Here is an 18460-nt window from a genome sequence, read left to right on the forward strand (position 1 = left end):
ATGAGCTGTCTATACAAATCTGCAATAATTCTTATGCTCTTTCAATTTTAGGAATGACAGAGTCATAATTGTGGAACAAAATAAAAGGCCATGTGGTTTGAGCACTGAAGGCTGCCTACCTATAAGACAACAACAAAGACCTAGCTGTAAATGGGGGGGAGGGGGGGGAGACATAAAAACACAGTGCATTTACTGCATAAAAACCAAGCCCAAAACTCAATGGTTGAAAAGAAGCATCATTTACGCTCATGGGGCTGCTGGTTAGTTGAATGTCACCTCTCTTACTTGACCTCGGCTGGACCAGCTCAGCTTTGCTCCACAGTTTCTTTATCCTTCCCCAGATACTAATGAGCTAGTAAAGTGTTCCAATGGCAGAGAGTCAAAAGTACAAGACCAAAGGGTTATAGAATTAGCACAGAAAGAGCCTTTCATTATAATTAAAATAGGTAAATTTACCTTTAGTCCGCAGTTGCCTGGAAGCCAAGGCGTTTACCTCACTTAGCTTAAGATCCCTACCCTGATCTCACCTTGTTCTTGGTTGGCACTCAATAAATAGTTGTTGACTAATGAATGTTAATTACTTTGGACTTTTAAGGACACAATTCATGTTGCTCCTGAGGGCAAAATTGAATAATGAGCGGTGCCCTCTTTCCCTGCTGCCCAGAGGGCTGACCAGCAGGAAGTAAGTTCTCAAAAGGGCTGACCAGCAGGAAGTAAGTTCTCAAAAGAGCTTGTAGCTCTTGTGACATTTTTTTTCTTCTTTTTTCTTCTTTCTTTCTTTCTTTTCTTTTCTTTTTCTTTCTTTCTTTTTTTTTGAGAAATGAGCTTGTGAGCACATGGAAGCAGAGACACCTCTTAATTATAATATCTTTCCAGAGACTAGCACAATCTCAGGGGAGCTAGATATTTGCTTTTATAATTGGCCATAACCCGATGTGATTAGTGCCATATTTACATGACAAGCAGAAACTTCAGGAAGCAGGATTCAGGTTAATCCCATCTGGGGACATGCATGTAAAGAAATTATTCCCAAAGGTTTCAGAGTAAAGGTGAAGGCTTTCTCTTCAATTCTTGTTGAAAAACAAGTCCTTTGTGTGTTTGTTTTCAACAAAAGCAATCTGTAGCTTTGATCTCCAATTATTTCTTCAGAGCAATTTTAAATTCCTTGACAAGGAAACAGAAGGTGAATCTGTGCTTGTGTATAAAGTATCCTATGTTTCCTGTGACATGTTGGATCTCAGCTCCAACAAGGCTTCTTCTCCAAACATCACAGGCAAAGTTGACATCAACAGCATCTAATATCAGGATTGAAGGGAGCCGGGGGTGGTTTCACTGCACTTACCTCATGCTGTTGGGGAAAAGTCTGACTTGCAGAGAGCCTCAATTTCCTTGTCTACCAAATGAGATGTAAATAGCCCAGTGCCTGATGATGATGGCCAAGCAGGGAGATTGGTCCTCAGGGAGAAATCTAATATCCACCTTCAGATCAGGAGGTTACTGAAGGTTTGGGAGTCATTCCCTAGTTCACAGTACTTTCTAGAGAAACTGAGAGCTACACTGAACTTTGAAGCCTGTAGAATTTTGATAGAATTTAAACAAGAGAGTGGAGGCAGTAGCTCTGGGAGATAAAATAGAATAAAAGAATTCAAATGAATGAAGAGGGGGTGAAAATGAGTAGTTAAAGGAGGGACATGTGAAGGGACAAGGACTTTTCAAGTCCATAATGGGAATTCATTAGAGGTTTTCAAGAGGACAGAGTTCAAGTTTCATGAAGACCCCCACTATGCCTCATTTGGTCATTGTTGCTTCCCTAATATCTGGCACATCATAATGGATGAAGATATATAGATAAAGAGATGACAAACATACATGCACACAAATGCATAGATGTGTATATATAAACATGGTTCAAAACTGTAATTATATTAATAGTTCATGAGTCATTCTTGTGAAAAAAATCAAACAATAAAGACACAAAATAGAAAAGAATGAAAGTTCTTCACTAACCCCACAATCATACTGGAGTCTCTTACTCCTTACATTAAAACCTTCCTTACCTAGAATATATGAAGTGACTTTGTTAACCTGACTGAAGCCTGACTTATAAAAATACCTTATTTCCATGTCTTTATTCAAACTAGTTTAAGGACTAATGAGATTGCACAGAAGCTGAAATGGGACTCACTCTCTACTTGACTGATTCAAATCACTGCTTACATAATGTGGAAAGCAGTACATTTACTTGCAATCTACATTCATCCTTCATTCATTCATTAAGTGAAACTTCACTCTTTTGAAGCAGAGAGTGCTGTTAAAGAGGTGGTCACCCCCAAGATGAGATTTCCGTAGGACCAAGGGCACATGTCCACTTCCATGTTCTCCCAGACCATGCGCTAGGTATCTCGGACCCAGTTTATTGCCTAAATTTCCTGAGTCCATTTCCAGAGTCTGCATGAGCTTCCGTGGACCCATCCTTCTGGAGACCCACAACACCATGCAACCCTAGGTCTGAGGGGTCACTGAGGGGTGGAAGGTTTTTGGACAAAGGAGTGTCCCTAACTTTGTACACTAATAATACAAGAGGTCCCCAAGAAAAAGATTCCAAATTCAAAAAAATTTGGGAAACTCCACACAGTCCCTTCTTTTTTTTTTTTCTATTTTAATATTCCCCATACAATCGCAACCCCCTTATTTTGACCCAATCCCTCCTTTCCACCCGCCCACCCCCCATAGAGTGTCTCTGGTTCATAGTTGTTTGTTGATTTTGACTTTTACTTTCTTATAGTTATTCTTTTTCCTGGTCTCTTATTTAAGTTTTCTAGATTCCTGCTATGAGTGAGACCATCCAGTATTTTTTTTTTCTTTCTGGTTTATTTCGCTGAGCATGATCCCTTCCAGTGCCATCCATGTTGCTGCAAATTGCATGTGTTTATCTTTTTTGAATGCTGAGTAATATTCCATGGTGTATATGTACCACATCTTCTTGATCCAGTCATCTATTTTTGGGCATTTGGGTTGTTTCCAAAGCTTAGCTATTGTAAACAGTGCTGCTATAAACATAGGGGTACAGGTGCTCTTTGGAATTGATGTTTCTGTGTCCTTTGGGTAAATACCTAGGAGTGGAATTGCTGGATCATATGGAAGCTCTATGTTTGGTAGGTCAAGAACTCTCCATAATGGCTGGACCAGTTTACACTCCCACCAACAGTGCAGGAGAGTTCCTTTTTCTCCACAACCTCGCCAACATTTGTTGTTGCTAGTTTTTTTAATATTTGCCATTCTCACCACACAGTCCCTTCTTGAGGACATGGCATGGCATTAGGATGCTAACAGCATCAAGAATTTCTGCAGTATCTGGTTTACCTTTAAAAATAAAAAATAAAAAACCCATATGACCCAGAAATTCTACTCTTGGGCATATGTCCACAGAACATGAAACCATCATATGTTCTACAGTATTCACAGCAGCATTATTTACGACAGCTGTGACAAGGAAACAGCCTAAATCTCCTTCAATGGACGAACATGTCAAAAAGTTGTGGTACATACATACACTTTGGAATATTACCTAGCCACAAGAAAGGATGAAAAGCAACCATTTTCAAGAAAATGAAAGGAATTTGAAAAAAATTATATGCAGCAAAGCAAGTCTGATCAATGAAAGAAAATATTGAACATTCACATAATGGACAATACAACAATGTAAAACACCTTCAAAAATTACTGGACACAGACAAATATCCTGAGAGCTTTGAGGCTAAGAGGGGAGGGGAGAAGAAGGGGCTTTGGGACACAAGGAATGGTGGGGAATGGACTGTTAAGTCATGATACTGTGTTAAATTACCTAAAAACAAAACCAAAATTACTCAGCATCACAGAGCTCAGGCATTGTATTGGCTGTGACATCATCTCATCTTGTATTTCTTCCAGGTCCACTGACTCAGGAGAAGGGGACTTTAGGTAAAGAAGTTGTATCACAAACTATAACTATGTGCAGCTAATTTGTCTCCAAGTCTTGAGACATGAGTTATCTGCTGCAATGTTTTAGTTGAATTCACCATAACTGGTAAACAAAGTGAGTCAGCATGGTAGCTTTCCAGTTTTTCTGTGCTGAATTATAGGATTCAATTCAATTGCAGGGATTTGATAAATTCTGGAACTTCTCCTGTAGTCTTATTCCTTTACAGGAAAGGAGGGGGAAATGATGAGGATTTGACTCTCAGACTATCACCAGATGCTCTCTGGCTCACTATCCAAGTTAATTTTCATTTGGTCATTTTTGAATGTTTTGCACTTAACATAACTCTTGCAGCACAAGCCTAACAAGCTTTGTGCAGTTTCTTGTGATATGGGAAGCCCCTGTTTTGAATTTTAAAAAAGGAAGTATTTCTGCAGTAAAGAAATCCGTTTAGCTTCTCTTTCTCTGTGGTGTCCTTGCCAAGGGACGAGTAAGGCTACCTAGACTTTGTGAGTAAGGACGGTTCTTCTTTTCCTTGAAAAGCATGGTGCAGAGGCTGGGGTGCCAGGGGCAACGATGTTCTTCTCACCCCTGGGAACTGTGACAAACCGGGGTGGTGTTGTGAAGCAGTACCTGACATAGGGATCACCCAGCAAAGCTCCAAGTCTACTGGTGGCTCTCCACTAACTGGTAGAAAAACTAATCCTGCTATCCTTTACAATTGGAAAATTATGAGAAATTTTGAAGATCCACCAAATAAATTTAAAAAAAAACCCTTATTTTTGATGAGTATGTATTTCTAGCTACTAATAATTACTCAACAGGCAAGAATCAGCTTGAATTGGAAACATGTGTTTTGTGCCCTGTTTTGCAGGGAAAAGACTGTTAATAACAGACCCACCACTAATCCTCTTGGCAGATTGTCACTCAACATGAAAAGGCCAAATTTAGAGGGGTGTCATGCTTGGAGCTCATTTTTATCATCTGTTTGAGCACTTAAGAGTGTTACCATGAGGGGAGACGCCCTCCCTACTCTGGTTACATACTTGAGCTGAAGAGACAGGCCAGAGAGGCTGAAAGGAGCTGCATCATTATTGGCAGAGCTGTCTGGGATCCGTCAGCTGGGTGTGACCTCAGAGGATGCAGGCGGACTTTTGAAACGATGACAGCACGTCTCCAAAGGGGATGAACAGCCAAAGAGAAAAGCCACACACCCAGCAACTCAGGCAGGAGCTGAAAGTGACGCTGACAATAACAACTCCTCTCGAGAGGAGAGCTTCTCTGTCCCTACATTCCTTTTCCATGTATTAGTCTTTAATAAACAAGTCAGGAGCAAGAGTGGGGATTCTTAATTGTGTGGAAATGAGGATCAGGTCATTATCCTCTCTAAGGTTCAATTTCCTCACCTAAGGACAGGGGTGAAGCTGGGTCCTCCTTCATGCAATGGTTATGCAGATGAGAGATCTGGGTCCCACCTCACCTGGTAGCTCCCTGAGTACTGCGTGTTATTTAGATTGTGATGCCTGAGAGTTTAACTCGTTGCCCCCATGTCATATGCTGGACACATTTGCCCCGCTTTTCCCAAGAGGCTGTGTGTCCCAGCAGGCGTTTGGCTGAAGCAGGCTCATTGTAATTGAATCTAAGGTCTGGTTGTGCTGTGTAAAGAATAATTGATATGCAGAGACTCTGAAACAAGCTTTGGGGATCAAACATCTGGTTTGGAAGGCCCGCCTTGTAAGCCAACCCCCTGTAGACCCAGAAAGAAGAGGAAAACAGGAAGTTTTATTCATCTTTCTTTCTTAGTTTTTCAAGTTACAGTCTCCAGCTGTTTACATCAACTTTGCTTTTCCTGAAGAAGAAAGAGAGAGGGAGAGAGAGAGAGAGAGAGAGAGAGAGAGAGAGAGAGAGAGAGAGAGAGCCACTATGAAGAAACACAAGTCACAATCTTTCCATGAAGTAACCCTTTGTGGAAAAATTGAAGTTTTCTTTCACTAGGCTAGCTCATCTTTTATTTTTTCTCTTCTTCTCCCAAAACAAGTATCTTTTCCCTGACTTCTTTCCAGGTCTCAAGAAGTTTTGAGGAAGGAGGAGGAAAAAAAAAAGAAAGAAAGAAAGAGAGAGAGAGAGAGAAAGAGAGAGAGAGAGAAAGAAAGGAAGGAAGGAAGGAAGGAAGGAAGGAAGGAAGGAAAGGAAGGAAGGAAGGAAGGAAGGAAGGAAGGAAGGAAGGAAGGAAGGAAGGAAGGTCTACAGAGAAGAAGGTAAAGAGGAGGCAGAAAGAAATCAGAATAAAACTCTGGAGAGAAGGGGAAAAAAAAAAGAGTTCATGCTTCTGAAATATAAGATATTTCCAAAGTTGGAAATTCGGCCACATGGATGAATACAAATTCATTGGGGCATCACAGTGGGGGTCATTTTCCTCAGCTGAAGAAGATCAAGGGAAAAGAAATCCTCACAGCAAAAACAGAATAGTAACTATTGTCCCGTGTCTTGAAAATAAATGACATTTAAGTCATTGTCCCAAAGTTAGTCAAAGAGAAAAAACATCAAATGTGGTATTTCCTAATCTGTCTGTTTTTTTTTTTTTTTTTTTTTTTTTGCAGCTTTATATCTAATGAAATGGTGAAGCAAATGGTCCCTGGTCCTAGACTAAGAGTTTCAAACCCCAGTGGGGTTACTTGCAGGTGAACAAATCATTAACTCTCTGGTCACAGCTTTCTCATTTATAAAATGAAGATGATGGTGGTGGTATAAAAAACAACAGTTTACTGGGCCTTCCTGGTGGCACAAGGGATTAAGACGCAACCTATGAAGCTATCTGCAGCCACTGCAGCATGAGTTCGATCCCTGACCAGGGAGCTACCCACATGGCACAGCAGACCTCTCCTGACTCGCCTGCTGCTCCCCTCAGCAGTGTATTTCAGTCAGTCTGCCTGTTCTGTTCCCCACTCTGTCTCTGGTGACTCCTCTCACACACATACCCCACACCTCTGGCCCAGACCCCAGTTCTTGTATGCATAAATAAATAATTTTTTTTTAAAAACATAAACAACAGTTTACTTCAGAGACAGGCTATTGTGAGGATCAAATTACGGTGTGCAAAGCAAGCCTCAGAATAAAAACTATATGAATGGGAACCGCTAATATCCTAGCCCAGTCTGATTTGGGTTTTTTAACTCTATACCACAGGTGTCACACATCTGTCCTTTATAGCAAGTGCTACTTGGAGGCACTGTTCTGAACACTTCGCACAAAAGAAATTATTTCGTCTCATACCAACCCTACCAGATAGATGTGTTGTTGTTACCTCCTGTATGATAGATGAGAAAACTAAGGCACAGAGAGATTATGTAACTTGCTTAATTCGGACTTTGTCTTCAGTTCCTGCCATGGAAGCATCAGTTATTCATACAAAGTCCCTTTCAATCATACCTGGATTTATGCTACTGAGGTAAGTCTTGGAGGATGGGATCTGGTTGCAGGGGAGCCAACCATGTGATTAGAAGTTTAGAAATCCAACTCCAACCAACCATGCCTGTGTAGTGAAGGCTCAAAAAAAAAAAAAAAAAAAAAAAAACCCAGAAAAGGCTTGGAGAGCTTGCAGGCTGATCAGCACATTGGGGTGCTTTGGGGCATTGTGGAAGCCCCTTCCCACCAAGCTGCCCTTGGCACTGCTCCCATTTGTTTGCTCTAATGTTGTACCCTTTATAATAAACAGATAATAACAAGCCAAGTGCTCTTATTAATAGCAAAGTGTTCCTGAGTTCTCTGAGTAACCCTAATACATCATTAAAGTTGAGGATGGTGCTGTGGGAACCCTCACGTTGTAGTCATGTGGTCAGAGGTACAGGAGGCAGTCCGGGACTCTCTGCTATCTGTGGAACTGACTGCAACTTCACAAACTCCACTTGTTGGAGTCGTAATGACGCTGTGGGACACCTTTGATGTCCAGGGAGTTGGAGTATTGGTTGAGATGGCAAAAACCCACACCTCTGGTGACACTGTTGAGAGTAGGAAAAACAGCACTTTTTCTTTTATGTATACCAAACATTTGGGGTTCATATTAAAATTTGCCTTTAAGAAAAAGAAAAATATCGAATGGTTTCACTTATAGGTAGAATACAGGGAAACTGAACAAAGGGTCAGGAAAAAGACAAAACTTGCAGGTAAACTCTAGATCTGAGGCATACAGCAGGAAGGGGGTGGGAGGGGGCTCAAAACAGGGGAGGGGAGAACACAAGAGACTATTGTGATGGATCACAGATGCTGCTGTGGTGGGAAAATTAGGGGAACTACACCTAAGGGGAGAAATGAAATATTGTACAAAAATGAACAATGATGTGAGAAAAATAAGAAGAAATAAAAATAATGCTCATGGTTGAAAGCAAACTTTAAAAAAAAAAAAATGCCTTTAAAAGACTTAAAGCAAGGCCTCCCTAGTGGCGCAAGGGGTTAAAATGCAACCTATGAAACTCTATGCAGCCACTGCAGCATGAGCTCAATCCCCGGCCAGGGAGGTAACCCACATGGCACAGCAGACTTCTCTCCCGTCTTGCCTGCTGCTCCCCTCAGCAGTAAATATCAGTAGATCTGCCTCTTTTGCTCCCCACTCTGTCTCTGGTGAATCCTCTCACCCCCACACCTCTGGCCTGTACCCCAGTTCTTGTATGCATAAATAAATAAATCTTTAAAAAAAAAAAAAGACTTAAAGCATAGTAAACAAGACCAGATAAGTAGATGTGTGATTCATGGAAACAGAAAATGATCTGTACTGTTAAGTGAGCCATTGTTCATTTAGTTTGGCCAATTCTCTTCAAAGAGATCTGCATGAGGGTGATTCCTGAACTCTGAAGAGCTCATTCTTGACAAGGTGGCTTCAGAAAGTTTGAAAGAGCAGAGCTGTGTTTTCCAGGGAGATATTTACTTTTGCTTTTAATTCCCTATAGGATTGACTCAATATTATTCTTTTATTCCTCTCTCCTTATATATAACCTTTCAGTACAGGGTTGCATTCTGGTCCTGCTTCCCCTGACACCAATGAATGAAAAAAAAAAAGAGGAAAACTTGGACCTGAAGAACTCCCAAAAGACACTGTAGAACTAGGAAGTCTGCCATGTGCATTTATTTATTTTATATATGGTTTAAAATTCTTTGAGACCCACAAGGACTTTGGTTTGGCAGACTTGCGGGCACCTCAAGATAAAATTATGTGGTTGAGCATTTGGCGGCCTGTCTTTCCTGGTCTCTGCCTTGCTCCCTTCCCGAGCCCTGCCTGTGTTTTAGACAAACAGAAGCGAACATTTAGGAATTTGGCTTTATGATGAATTCCAGGAATTAGATGAAAATTAAAATGGGCAAAAAGTTTAAAAGGTGAGCTGTTAGTCTTGGTGACAGGCATATACCTTATAGACGAAAATATTTTACTTATGAAACTGCTTTTAATAAGGAAGATACAACATCTGAAAATAAATCAAGGTATAATTGTGTCTTAAAACAGTTAACAAATGAGAAAGGTGTTGGAAGAATTTGCTGTATGAAAGACTACGTTATATTTAGCATAAATCAAGTAACCAGAAGGAATTTGGTTGTCTCTGCCTATTCTTTCTCCTCCTGGACCATTTCGTCACATTAATCTTCCAAAAAGTTTACTTTCATCTAAAAGCCCCAGAAAATATTTGTTCCAAACATCTCATTTTGGATTGGAGAAATCAAAACCCAGAAAGGTGATTTGGCGAAGGTACACAGCTGCTTCCTGAACTGGAGCCCAGATCATCTCCTTTCCAAGGGAAACAATATACTTCCTGAACAGAGACATTGCAAGACAGCAGAGGAGCACGGGAGAGGTACTCGTGCTATGAAACCTGAGTATTCACCCAGGCATTGCAGTTCCTTAACTGCATTTGGGGTACAGTTTAAAATTCGTAGTCTCATCTGAAACCTCCGTTCCCCCTCCTCCAAATAAACTCTCAATTCAAGAAATACCAATCTCTTCATTGTTCCACAAATAATTTTTTGCCCCCTCGATGCTTTTGCTCATTCTGTTCTTGAGCTTTTTCGCTTCCCCATCCTTCAAATCTTCCCATTCCTTGAGCCCCAACTCACATACTCCATCTCTATCATGGAACTACTCCCTGAACCCCTCAAAGTGCCAATACCTCTAATTTCCACGGCATTTCATGGAAGACATGATCAAAGACCATATCGATTTCCTACCTGACCCTTTTGCCCTTCAGAGATGATCTAGAAAGTTTATTGTTGCTGAATATCTGACACTGTCAGTCATTCTTTATCTACTCTAATGTAGAGGGACAGCAAGATTACACAAGAAATGACAACAGGTTTCCTGCTGTGTTGCTTGCTATTGGACTAGGTAAGTTCGTGCCGGTTTTTACCCAAGTTGTGCCCAAACTACACTTTCCATAGTCCTGGGAGTTTTCTCTTCTCAGGAAGGAGACATACTATGCACTCCCCGCCATCCCCATGGGCTCCCAAAAATCCTGATGCTCCTTGTATCCTCCTGCCTCCCCTAAACCTCTGGCATCCAGTTCAAACTAGTATCTGTCCTCTACTCCTATTCAAGCCTACCCTCAATCTCACCTCAAGTAAAGGAGATCAGAGCCCCATACCTGGAGTGTTGGCTGGCCTGACACCTCTCTGCAGAAAGCAGAGATCAGAGGCCCACAGGTCTACTCTTTCTAACCATTAACTTCCAACCTCTCACTGTTCTGTAACTCATGTTATGTGGCATTGTGAGCTGGAACCTCCCCTGCCTTGCCATAGCCACACAATGCAAATAGGTAGTCCCAGAGGATAGGCACACCCCTGTGTGCAGGTGCATCTCTGCATGACACAAGGTGCCAGTGCTCATCAGCAGTTCTCAGGGATGAGGGAACTCCCTTTAGGGGACATTGGACTCATCACAATAAAATAAGGGGATATTATTTCATTATCATATAGGCGATGTGACTGCTTTTGGCATTTAGTGAGTAATGTCTAGACATCAATCTCACAGAGGCATGTTGACAGAAATAGAAGAGATTTTAAAACAATTTCAAGCTATTAATTTTTAATCTTTATCCAAAATTAAGCAAGTGGGGCTATCATTTCAAAACTTTCTTAGTAACCAGTATACACACACACACACACACACACACACACACACATACATCTTAAGATTCTCTGGCACCCCAGAGTCTAGCAGAACAAGAGGCCAGCATTGGAAATGAATCTGACTTACTGAAAATGTACAAAGTTTTATTCCTTTTACACTAGAGTTTCTGAAATGAGATTCATAGTCATTAAATATTTCATATATCATAAAAGTGACTCAGTGGAATCTTAAGAAACTTATAAAATTTACTAAGACATCTGTTTTGCTTGATTTAGTCAGAGAGCAAACCCCCCTGATGTGTTACATCTTCAAAGATAATCATCTTTGGTAAAGTGTCTTCCTTTAATTGGTCCATTTTTTTGTGTATTTAATGGAAAGAAGAAACATTTTCCAGAGAAGGAGATATTTTATAAGGTGTTAGATTGGGTCCACAGCCAAGGTGTAGACTGTACAGCAGCAAATGAGAGGAGACTGCAGTCCCGACCTTTGGGGGGAACTTTCTGAAGGTCTGTTTAAAACCCAAATGAAGCCCAAGTGCTAAGCATTGGGGGGAAAAAAAAAGAGCAAAACAGCATCATCTCTTTTGGTTACAACTGAACTCACTTAGTTAACAATGGAAAAATAAATTGAATGGTTATTGCTGTTTTTAATGGCTGACATTGCGATTTTGATCTTTTCCCATATAATAGCAGAGGCAATAGTGCCAGTATGGGTTTTATTCTGTTCAGTGACATTTTCTTGAAGGAGCCCCAAGTTTAATAAAGTGGAGAAACATTTCTTCCCATTGACAGTAAAGCTTTGTGTCTGTAAGTAATAAAATCCAGAAGAAAACACCTCTAATATGTAGCCACGTTGCTTTTCCCCCCAAGGTAGTTGATTAGCAAGCATGTGAAGCCTGACATATAATTCAATGATGTGTCTGTCCGCCAACAAGAGAAAAATTGTTGCTGAATCTGCTGTAAGAGGTAATTAGTATAAGGTAAATAATGACTCTGTGGATTGAGAAGAGGACAGAAAACATGAAGCTGTTCTTGAGGTCCTGAGAGGAGAGAATTCGCGTGTTCCCTTGAGTTACAGGGAGAAATTCGCCCTCAGCATCTGCTTTATTGTCCACTAGAAACCAGGGCAGATACCTTGGCTGACCTCTGCCTTGTCGGTAGAGGTAAACAAGCTACACAAGAGGGACTGCGTTTGGCCAAGAGCGAAGCGTTGTCCACCCCATCAAACATCTTTTCTCTTTGTCTCCAGGGAATGCTCGTGTATTCCAAAGGCACCTGCGCGAGTGGATTTGGTGGATTTCTCTGGCGGACGCAGCGCTCTGAACACTTTCGCAAGGGCGGTGCCTTGCTCAGGCGGGACGTGCTTACTTGGGCTGGAGAGAAGCTCACACTCCCTCTAATTGGGTGGTCGCCATTTGGACTTAATTTTTAAATTCATTTTCTTCAGCTGTACTGGTAAACCAGCTAGATAAAACAAGTGTAGTTAATTTGGATCTGTCTGGGCTTTAATTTCCAGCCATCTGTACCTTGCAGCTTAAGTTAAAAAACAATTAGGCCAGAAGACTCTATCTTGCCGTCAGAAAATTGCCCTTTTAAAAGGATGCGTGCATGGGTGCGTGGGTGCATGGAGTGGGGGGCGCATGTGTGATTCCAGTGACGAAACAAGGGATCATCAGATTGTCAGCTCCTTGAAGGCATGGTGTCATTTCAATGTCCCTAATTAGTACCTGGTCTCCCTAATTTAGTAACTGGTGCATAGCTGGCACTCACAGAATATTTAACTCAGTCATTTTATTTTTTTATTTATTTATTTTTTTAATCTTAAATTTTATTTTTATATTCCCCCATACAATTGCAAACGCCCCATTCTGACCCCAATCCTTCCCCTCCAGTCGTTTTAAATTTATTCTTTATCAGCAAATACTATCTTTAATCAACAAGTATTAACTTTTTCCCCAACACAATTGATATGTGAATGAGAAATAAATGAACAGGTGACTGAATAAATCATTAGCTTTATGGCCATGCCATACATCTCCAAAACTACATATTTTTCATGCCTCAAGAAAATATAACAACTTTTTAAAACCTGTTATAGTCTGTAGACTATAAGATTATACATGGGAGATTTAAAAAATTAGTTTTCTTGATACTAGAAACATTAGTATCAAGAGAAAAAAACCAATATACAACAGATGAAGCTTCGTGGTAAATAATCACTTACTGAGTGCCTTCTGGACTTCCACACTCTGAGTATTTTAATAATATCACTTAACATTAAGACTTTTACTCTGGATGAAGGAATAGTCTAAGTATACAGGTATTTTCTTATTTAATCCTCACAACAACTCTAGAAGTAGGTGTTATTGTTATTTCTACTTTATAGCTGGGAAACTGAGCTGCAGAGAGATTACACATCTTCTCCAGGGCTGCACAGCTTGTGAAGGGGACCTTGTGGTCTGACTCTAGTGTCTGTGCTCTTCGTCCTGCCACACTCCACCCCTCCCTACAATTCCACCACGGGGTGCAAACACAGTGAAGAGGCTGGCCCCCTCCTACTTCGTCTGCTTAGAGCAAACTTTCCTCTTCTCCATGAACATAATGTGAATAAAAAAATCAGTTTGTCTAAGTTGTACTGACCAGTAAATAAGCCAGAGCTTTGTGAACCAACATTTATTACATTTGTGCAACATTGTGTGTGGGTATGTGTGTGTGTGCATAAGGGGATGCACTAAACAAAAGTGATCAAAATATGATTGTTCATTATCTCAGAGATGTCAGATAAATTTCACCTTTTCCCTTATATTTCTTGTGTTTGTATGTTTACAATAAGTGATAGATAATTTATAAAATCACAAAAAATCAAAATTATTTTTGTTGTGAAATATGAAAAGTGATGGTTCTGGTCTCTGCTTGTACCTGAGCCTGGGCAAGTTTCTTCCCTATCTCAGTCTTAATTATGTACAAAAGGGGCTAAAGAAGGCATTGAGAGGGATGAGATCATGGACAGTGCAGTGTGCTTGCTGTGCTTAGAGTATGACCCTTTACACTCACCAGTCCTAGGACAGAAAGGCAAAGAAAGCTACACCCTGCCTGCCTGGAGCCAAAGCAGTTGACTTCTGGAGAAACAAGTGAACTTTGCACACCTAAGACCTGCCATTGGCTTTCATTTCCAAAAAGCAAGGCCAGGCCACACTGTGGCCACAATCCAAGCATTAGACGTGTTCCAATTCCATTTGGATTGTCAACCCCCCTTTTCTGTTTTCTATCAGTTCTCCATACAGCCCCAGGCAGTAGCACTCCAAATGACTCTGTGCTTGGCATTGCTTGTATGAGAATCAGCCTGTGAACAATATTTCAGCACATTTAGTACATTCATCTCCTTTTATCTGGCTAAAGAGGAGCCATTTTACTTAAGACAGGCTCAGTAGCTCTTTTTCTTTAATGCTGTCACTCTGCATGTTTGCTCTTTGAAAAGAGCAGTGATGGGTTGTGAACCCCTCCACTGGAAGGAGCGGAGGATGGAGAAATCTAGGCAGACAGGTGGGGAATACTCCTGCTGCTTGTGAGTAGGGGATACTCCTGGATAAGGGCTGCTCAGGAGGAAAAAAAAGGCAGGAGTCAAGGGCGTAAGCAATAATAACTCCACCTTGTCATCTTCCATGACTACAGAAGAGCTTTGTAATATTTGGAGGAATACTCAGATTTCTATAGCCAAATTCAGTAAGAACCTGCAACCCCAAATTTCCCAGCCAGGACAGGGCAAAGGATAGGGCTCATCTAACCAGGCTCACTCATGTGAGGCTTCTATTTGGGAGGCAGTCCCTGAGGTATCTATTCTCCTGGTGATGGTGGCACTGAAGGGGTCTGGCTTCCAAAGGAACCAGAGGTTTGCAATGTCAAGTTTGGTGGGGCCAAAGTCCCAGTGTCTGGCGGGGCAGCCATGACAGTTTTCTCCTCAGACCTTGGTTTTGTGCTTGGCTCCTGGAAGCCCAGCCTTAAATCACCCAGTATCTTTTTTACTAAATTCACTTTCTGCTTAGTCAGTAGCAAGTTTCTTTATATATTACCAAGAACCTTAAGAAAGAGAAACACTGAAGAGTAGAGAATTGTTCTCGGTTCTTTCAGGAGACTGAGGTGATGTCAGGCAAAGCTGCTGCTAATGAGTCACAAACTTTGAGAAGCTCAGCCCAAGCCTCACTCCCCAGTTATCACCATCTGGGACAACTGTCACCTGAGGGGCTATCTACCACCTGGCATGCTCTGAGGTTCCAAAGCCCTCATTGGTCTTCACATATACATTTCCCTCCCCCCGCCCCATAGAACTAGTAGTTGTCAAATGCACTGTTCTCAAACTTTGCTATACATTTCAGTGTGGACATGTTTAAAAGTCACTAATGCCCTAGTCATACTCCATACAAACTAAACCAGAGTCACTAGGGATGGGATCCAAGCTCCATTCATTTGCATGTAGCCAAGTCTCAGAAGCAGGGGTCTAATCAATGGTTCTCGAAGTGTGCTTCTCAGACTGACATCACCTGGGAATTTGTTAGAAATGCAGATTCTTTTTTTTTCTGTTTGAGAAAAATCTCATATAGTTTTTTTTAATTTTTTTATTGTTTACATCATTGTTCATTTTTAAATAATATTTGCTCCCCCCCCCAGGTGTAGTCCCTATAGAGTTTCCTTCACCAATGCACCTGCGCACCATCACCCCAGACCCCTGTGCTCCTCCCTTCCTCCCTCTGGTCCCTCTCCCTCTTCCCCTGCAGGATGTCTCTCATTTATAATTGTCTGTTTTTGCTTTGTTGTGTTTTGTACTGTTATTATTTTTTTAACACTGATGTCTTATTTGGTTCCCCTATATTCCTACTATAAGTGAAACCATCCTATATTTTTCTTTTTCCTTCTGGCTTATTTCACTGAGCATATTTCCTTCTAGCTCCATCCACATTGCTGTGAATGGCATGAGTTTATCTTTTTTGATCGCTAAATAATATTCCATTATGTATATATACCACATCTTCTTGATCCAGTCAGCTATTTGTGGGCATTTGGGTTGTTTCCAGGTTTTGCCTATTGTAAATAGTGCTGCAATAAACATAGGTGTGCAGGTGTTCTTCTGAATCAATGTTTTTGTGTCCTTTGGAGAGATCCCTAGGAGTGGAATTGCCAGGTCATATGGTAGCTCCATTTTTAGTAGACTGAGGAGACTCCAGACAGCTCTCCTTAGTGGTTGGACCAGTTTGCACTCCCACCAGCAGTGCAGAAGAGTGCCTTTTTCTCTACACCCTCGCCAACATTTGTCGTTGCTTGTTTTTTTAATATGTGCCATTCTCACTGGTGTAAGGTGGTATCTCAGTGTGGTTTTGATTTGCATTTCACTGATTATAAGAGAAGTTGAACATTTTTTCATATGGCAGTTGGTCATTTGCATTTCCTCTTTGGAGAAATGTCTTTTAAGTTATTTTGCCCAATTCTTGACTGGATTGTTTACTTTGTTTTTGTTGAGTCCTGTGAGTTTTTTGTATATCTTTGTGATCAGTCCCTTATCAGTTGACTGGAGTGTGAAGATTTTTTCCCAATCAGTGGGGTGTCTCTTTGTTTTGGTTAATGTCTCTTTTGCTGTACAGAAGCTTTTCAGTTTGATGTAATGCCAGGTGTTTATCTTTGCCTTGACTTTCTTTGCTTTAGGTGATGAGTCTTTAAATGTATTTTTGAGATGTATGTCTTATAGTGTTTTACCTATATTTTCTTCTATATATTTTATGGTTTCAGGTCTTATGTCCAGTTCTTTTATCCATTTTGAGTTGATTTTTTGTGCACGGTGAGAGGTAGTGGTCTAATTTCTTTTTTTTTTTTTTGCATGGGGTGGTCCAGTTTTCCCAGCACCATTTATTGAACAAACTGTCCATGTTCCATTGCATATTCTTTGTTCCTATGTCAAAAATCAGCTGTCCATGTAAGTGTGGCTTTATTTCTGGGCTCTCTATTTTGTTCCATTAGTCTGTGTGTCTGTTTTTGTTCCAATACCAAACTGTTTTAATTATTATGGCTTTGTAGTATAGCTTGAAGGTTGGAGGTGTGATACCTCCTTTCTCCTTTGTTTTCATCAGTAGAGTAAGCTATTTGTGGCTATTTGTGGTTTCTTGTGGTTCCATATGAATTTCATTCATATTTGTTCTATTTCTTTGAAGAATGTCATTGAGATTTTTATTGGAATAGAGTTGAATCTATATATTGCTTTTGGTAGGATGGACATTTTAATAATGTTCATTCTTCTGATCCATGAGCAGGGGATGTCTTTCCATTTCATTGTGTCTTCTTCTATTTCTTTTAACAGTGTTTTATAATTTTCTTTGAATAGGTCCTTCACTTCTTTTGTTAGGTTTATTCCCAAGTATAGAAATGCAGATTCTTATGCCTTACTCCAGACCTCCTAAATCAAATTCCGGGGATTGTTCACCATCTCCCAAGCAGCAATCTGTACCTTAACAAGCCTCCCAGTTGGTTCTGATTCTTGCTCAAGTTTGAGAACCACCAGACTAAATCACTCTCAGGCTGTCATTTAGGTATTTTTCTAATTTATTCTTTCAAGTCACTGCTTAAGAAAATGTTTCTTCTCGCAATTAATATGTCATGATACAAATGTCTGTATAGAGATTTTCTGTGTGTCCCAGTGTGAGTACAGATTCTAAGCCAACTCTATCCCTCCTACTCAAATTGAGAGTGAATCCACTTTTTTCTTAAAAAAAAGGCTAATATATCTATTTTATTATATTAAAATATAAGTAATCTTGTTGTGTTTTCTTCATTTTGAAAGGTTGAACTAAAAATAAAATAAATGTGGATGGCTAGCCTATAAACACTTAACCAGAGACTTGAACCAAAGCAGCTACACACACACAAACACATGCACACACACATATGCACATATCCACACACAAGCACAGATTCTCACATGCACACACAATTCCATGAAGTGAATTTTGCATGACCCTTGTGGTACTCCTACATCTAAGGGTCAGGAAGAATAGGTGGTTGAGCCAAAGAGATGGAGGATGAGATAGTGTATTGCTTGGCACAGAATCATGCAGCCCTGGGTGAGCAGAGCTTATCCTGTAACTTTTTCTGTAGAATAGATTAGACCTGCTTGTGAACCAGCTTCTATCACTGAGCAGCAGTGAAATGAGAACAGAATTTTGATCCTGTAGCAACAAGTACTATCAATAAATTGTTTTGGCTTTTAATTTTATGGTTGCGATTATCATAACCATAGTAGTGGGCACCTGGAGTACTTCCAAATACAGTCACCCACTGAGACCCGCCAGCACAAGGAAGGATTTTCTCATCAAATTTGTTTTCCTCACCAATTCTGAAGAGAGAGGCTTCAAG

This window comes from Talpa occidentalis, unplaced genomic scaffold, assembly GCF_014898055.3.
Source record: "Talpa occidentalis isolate TD23 unplaced genomic scaffold, MPIMG_talOcc4v2.1 talOcc4.6, whole genome shotgun sequence".
NCBI classification, from domain to species: Eukaryota; Metazoa; Chordata; class Mammalia; order Eulipotyphla; family Talpidae; genus Talpa; species Talpa occidentalis.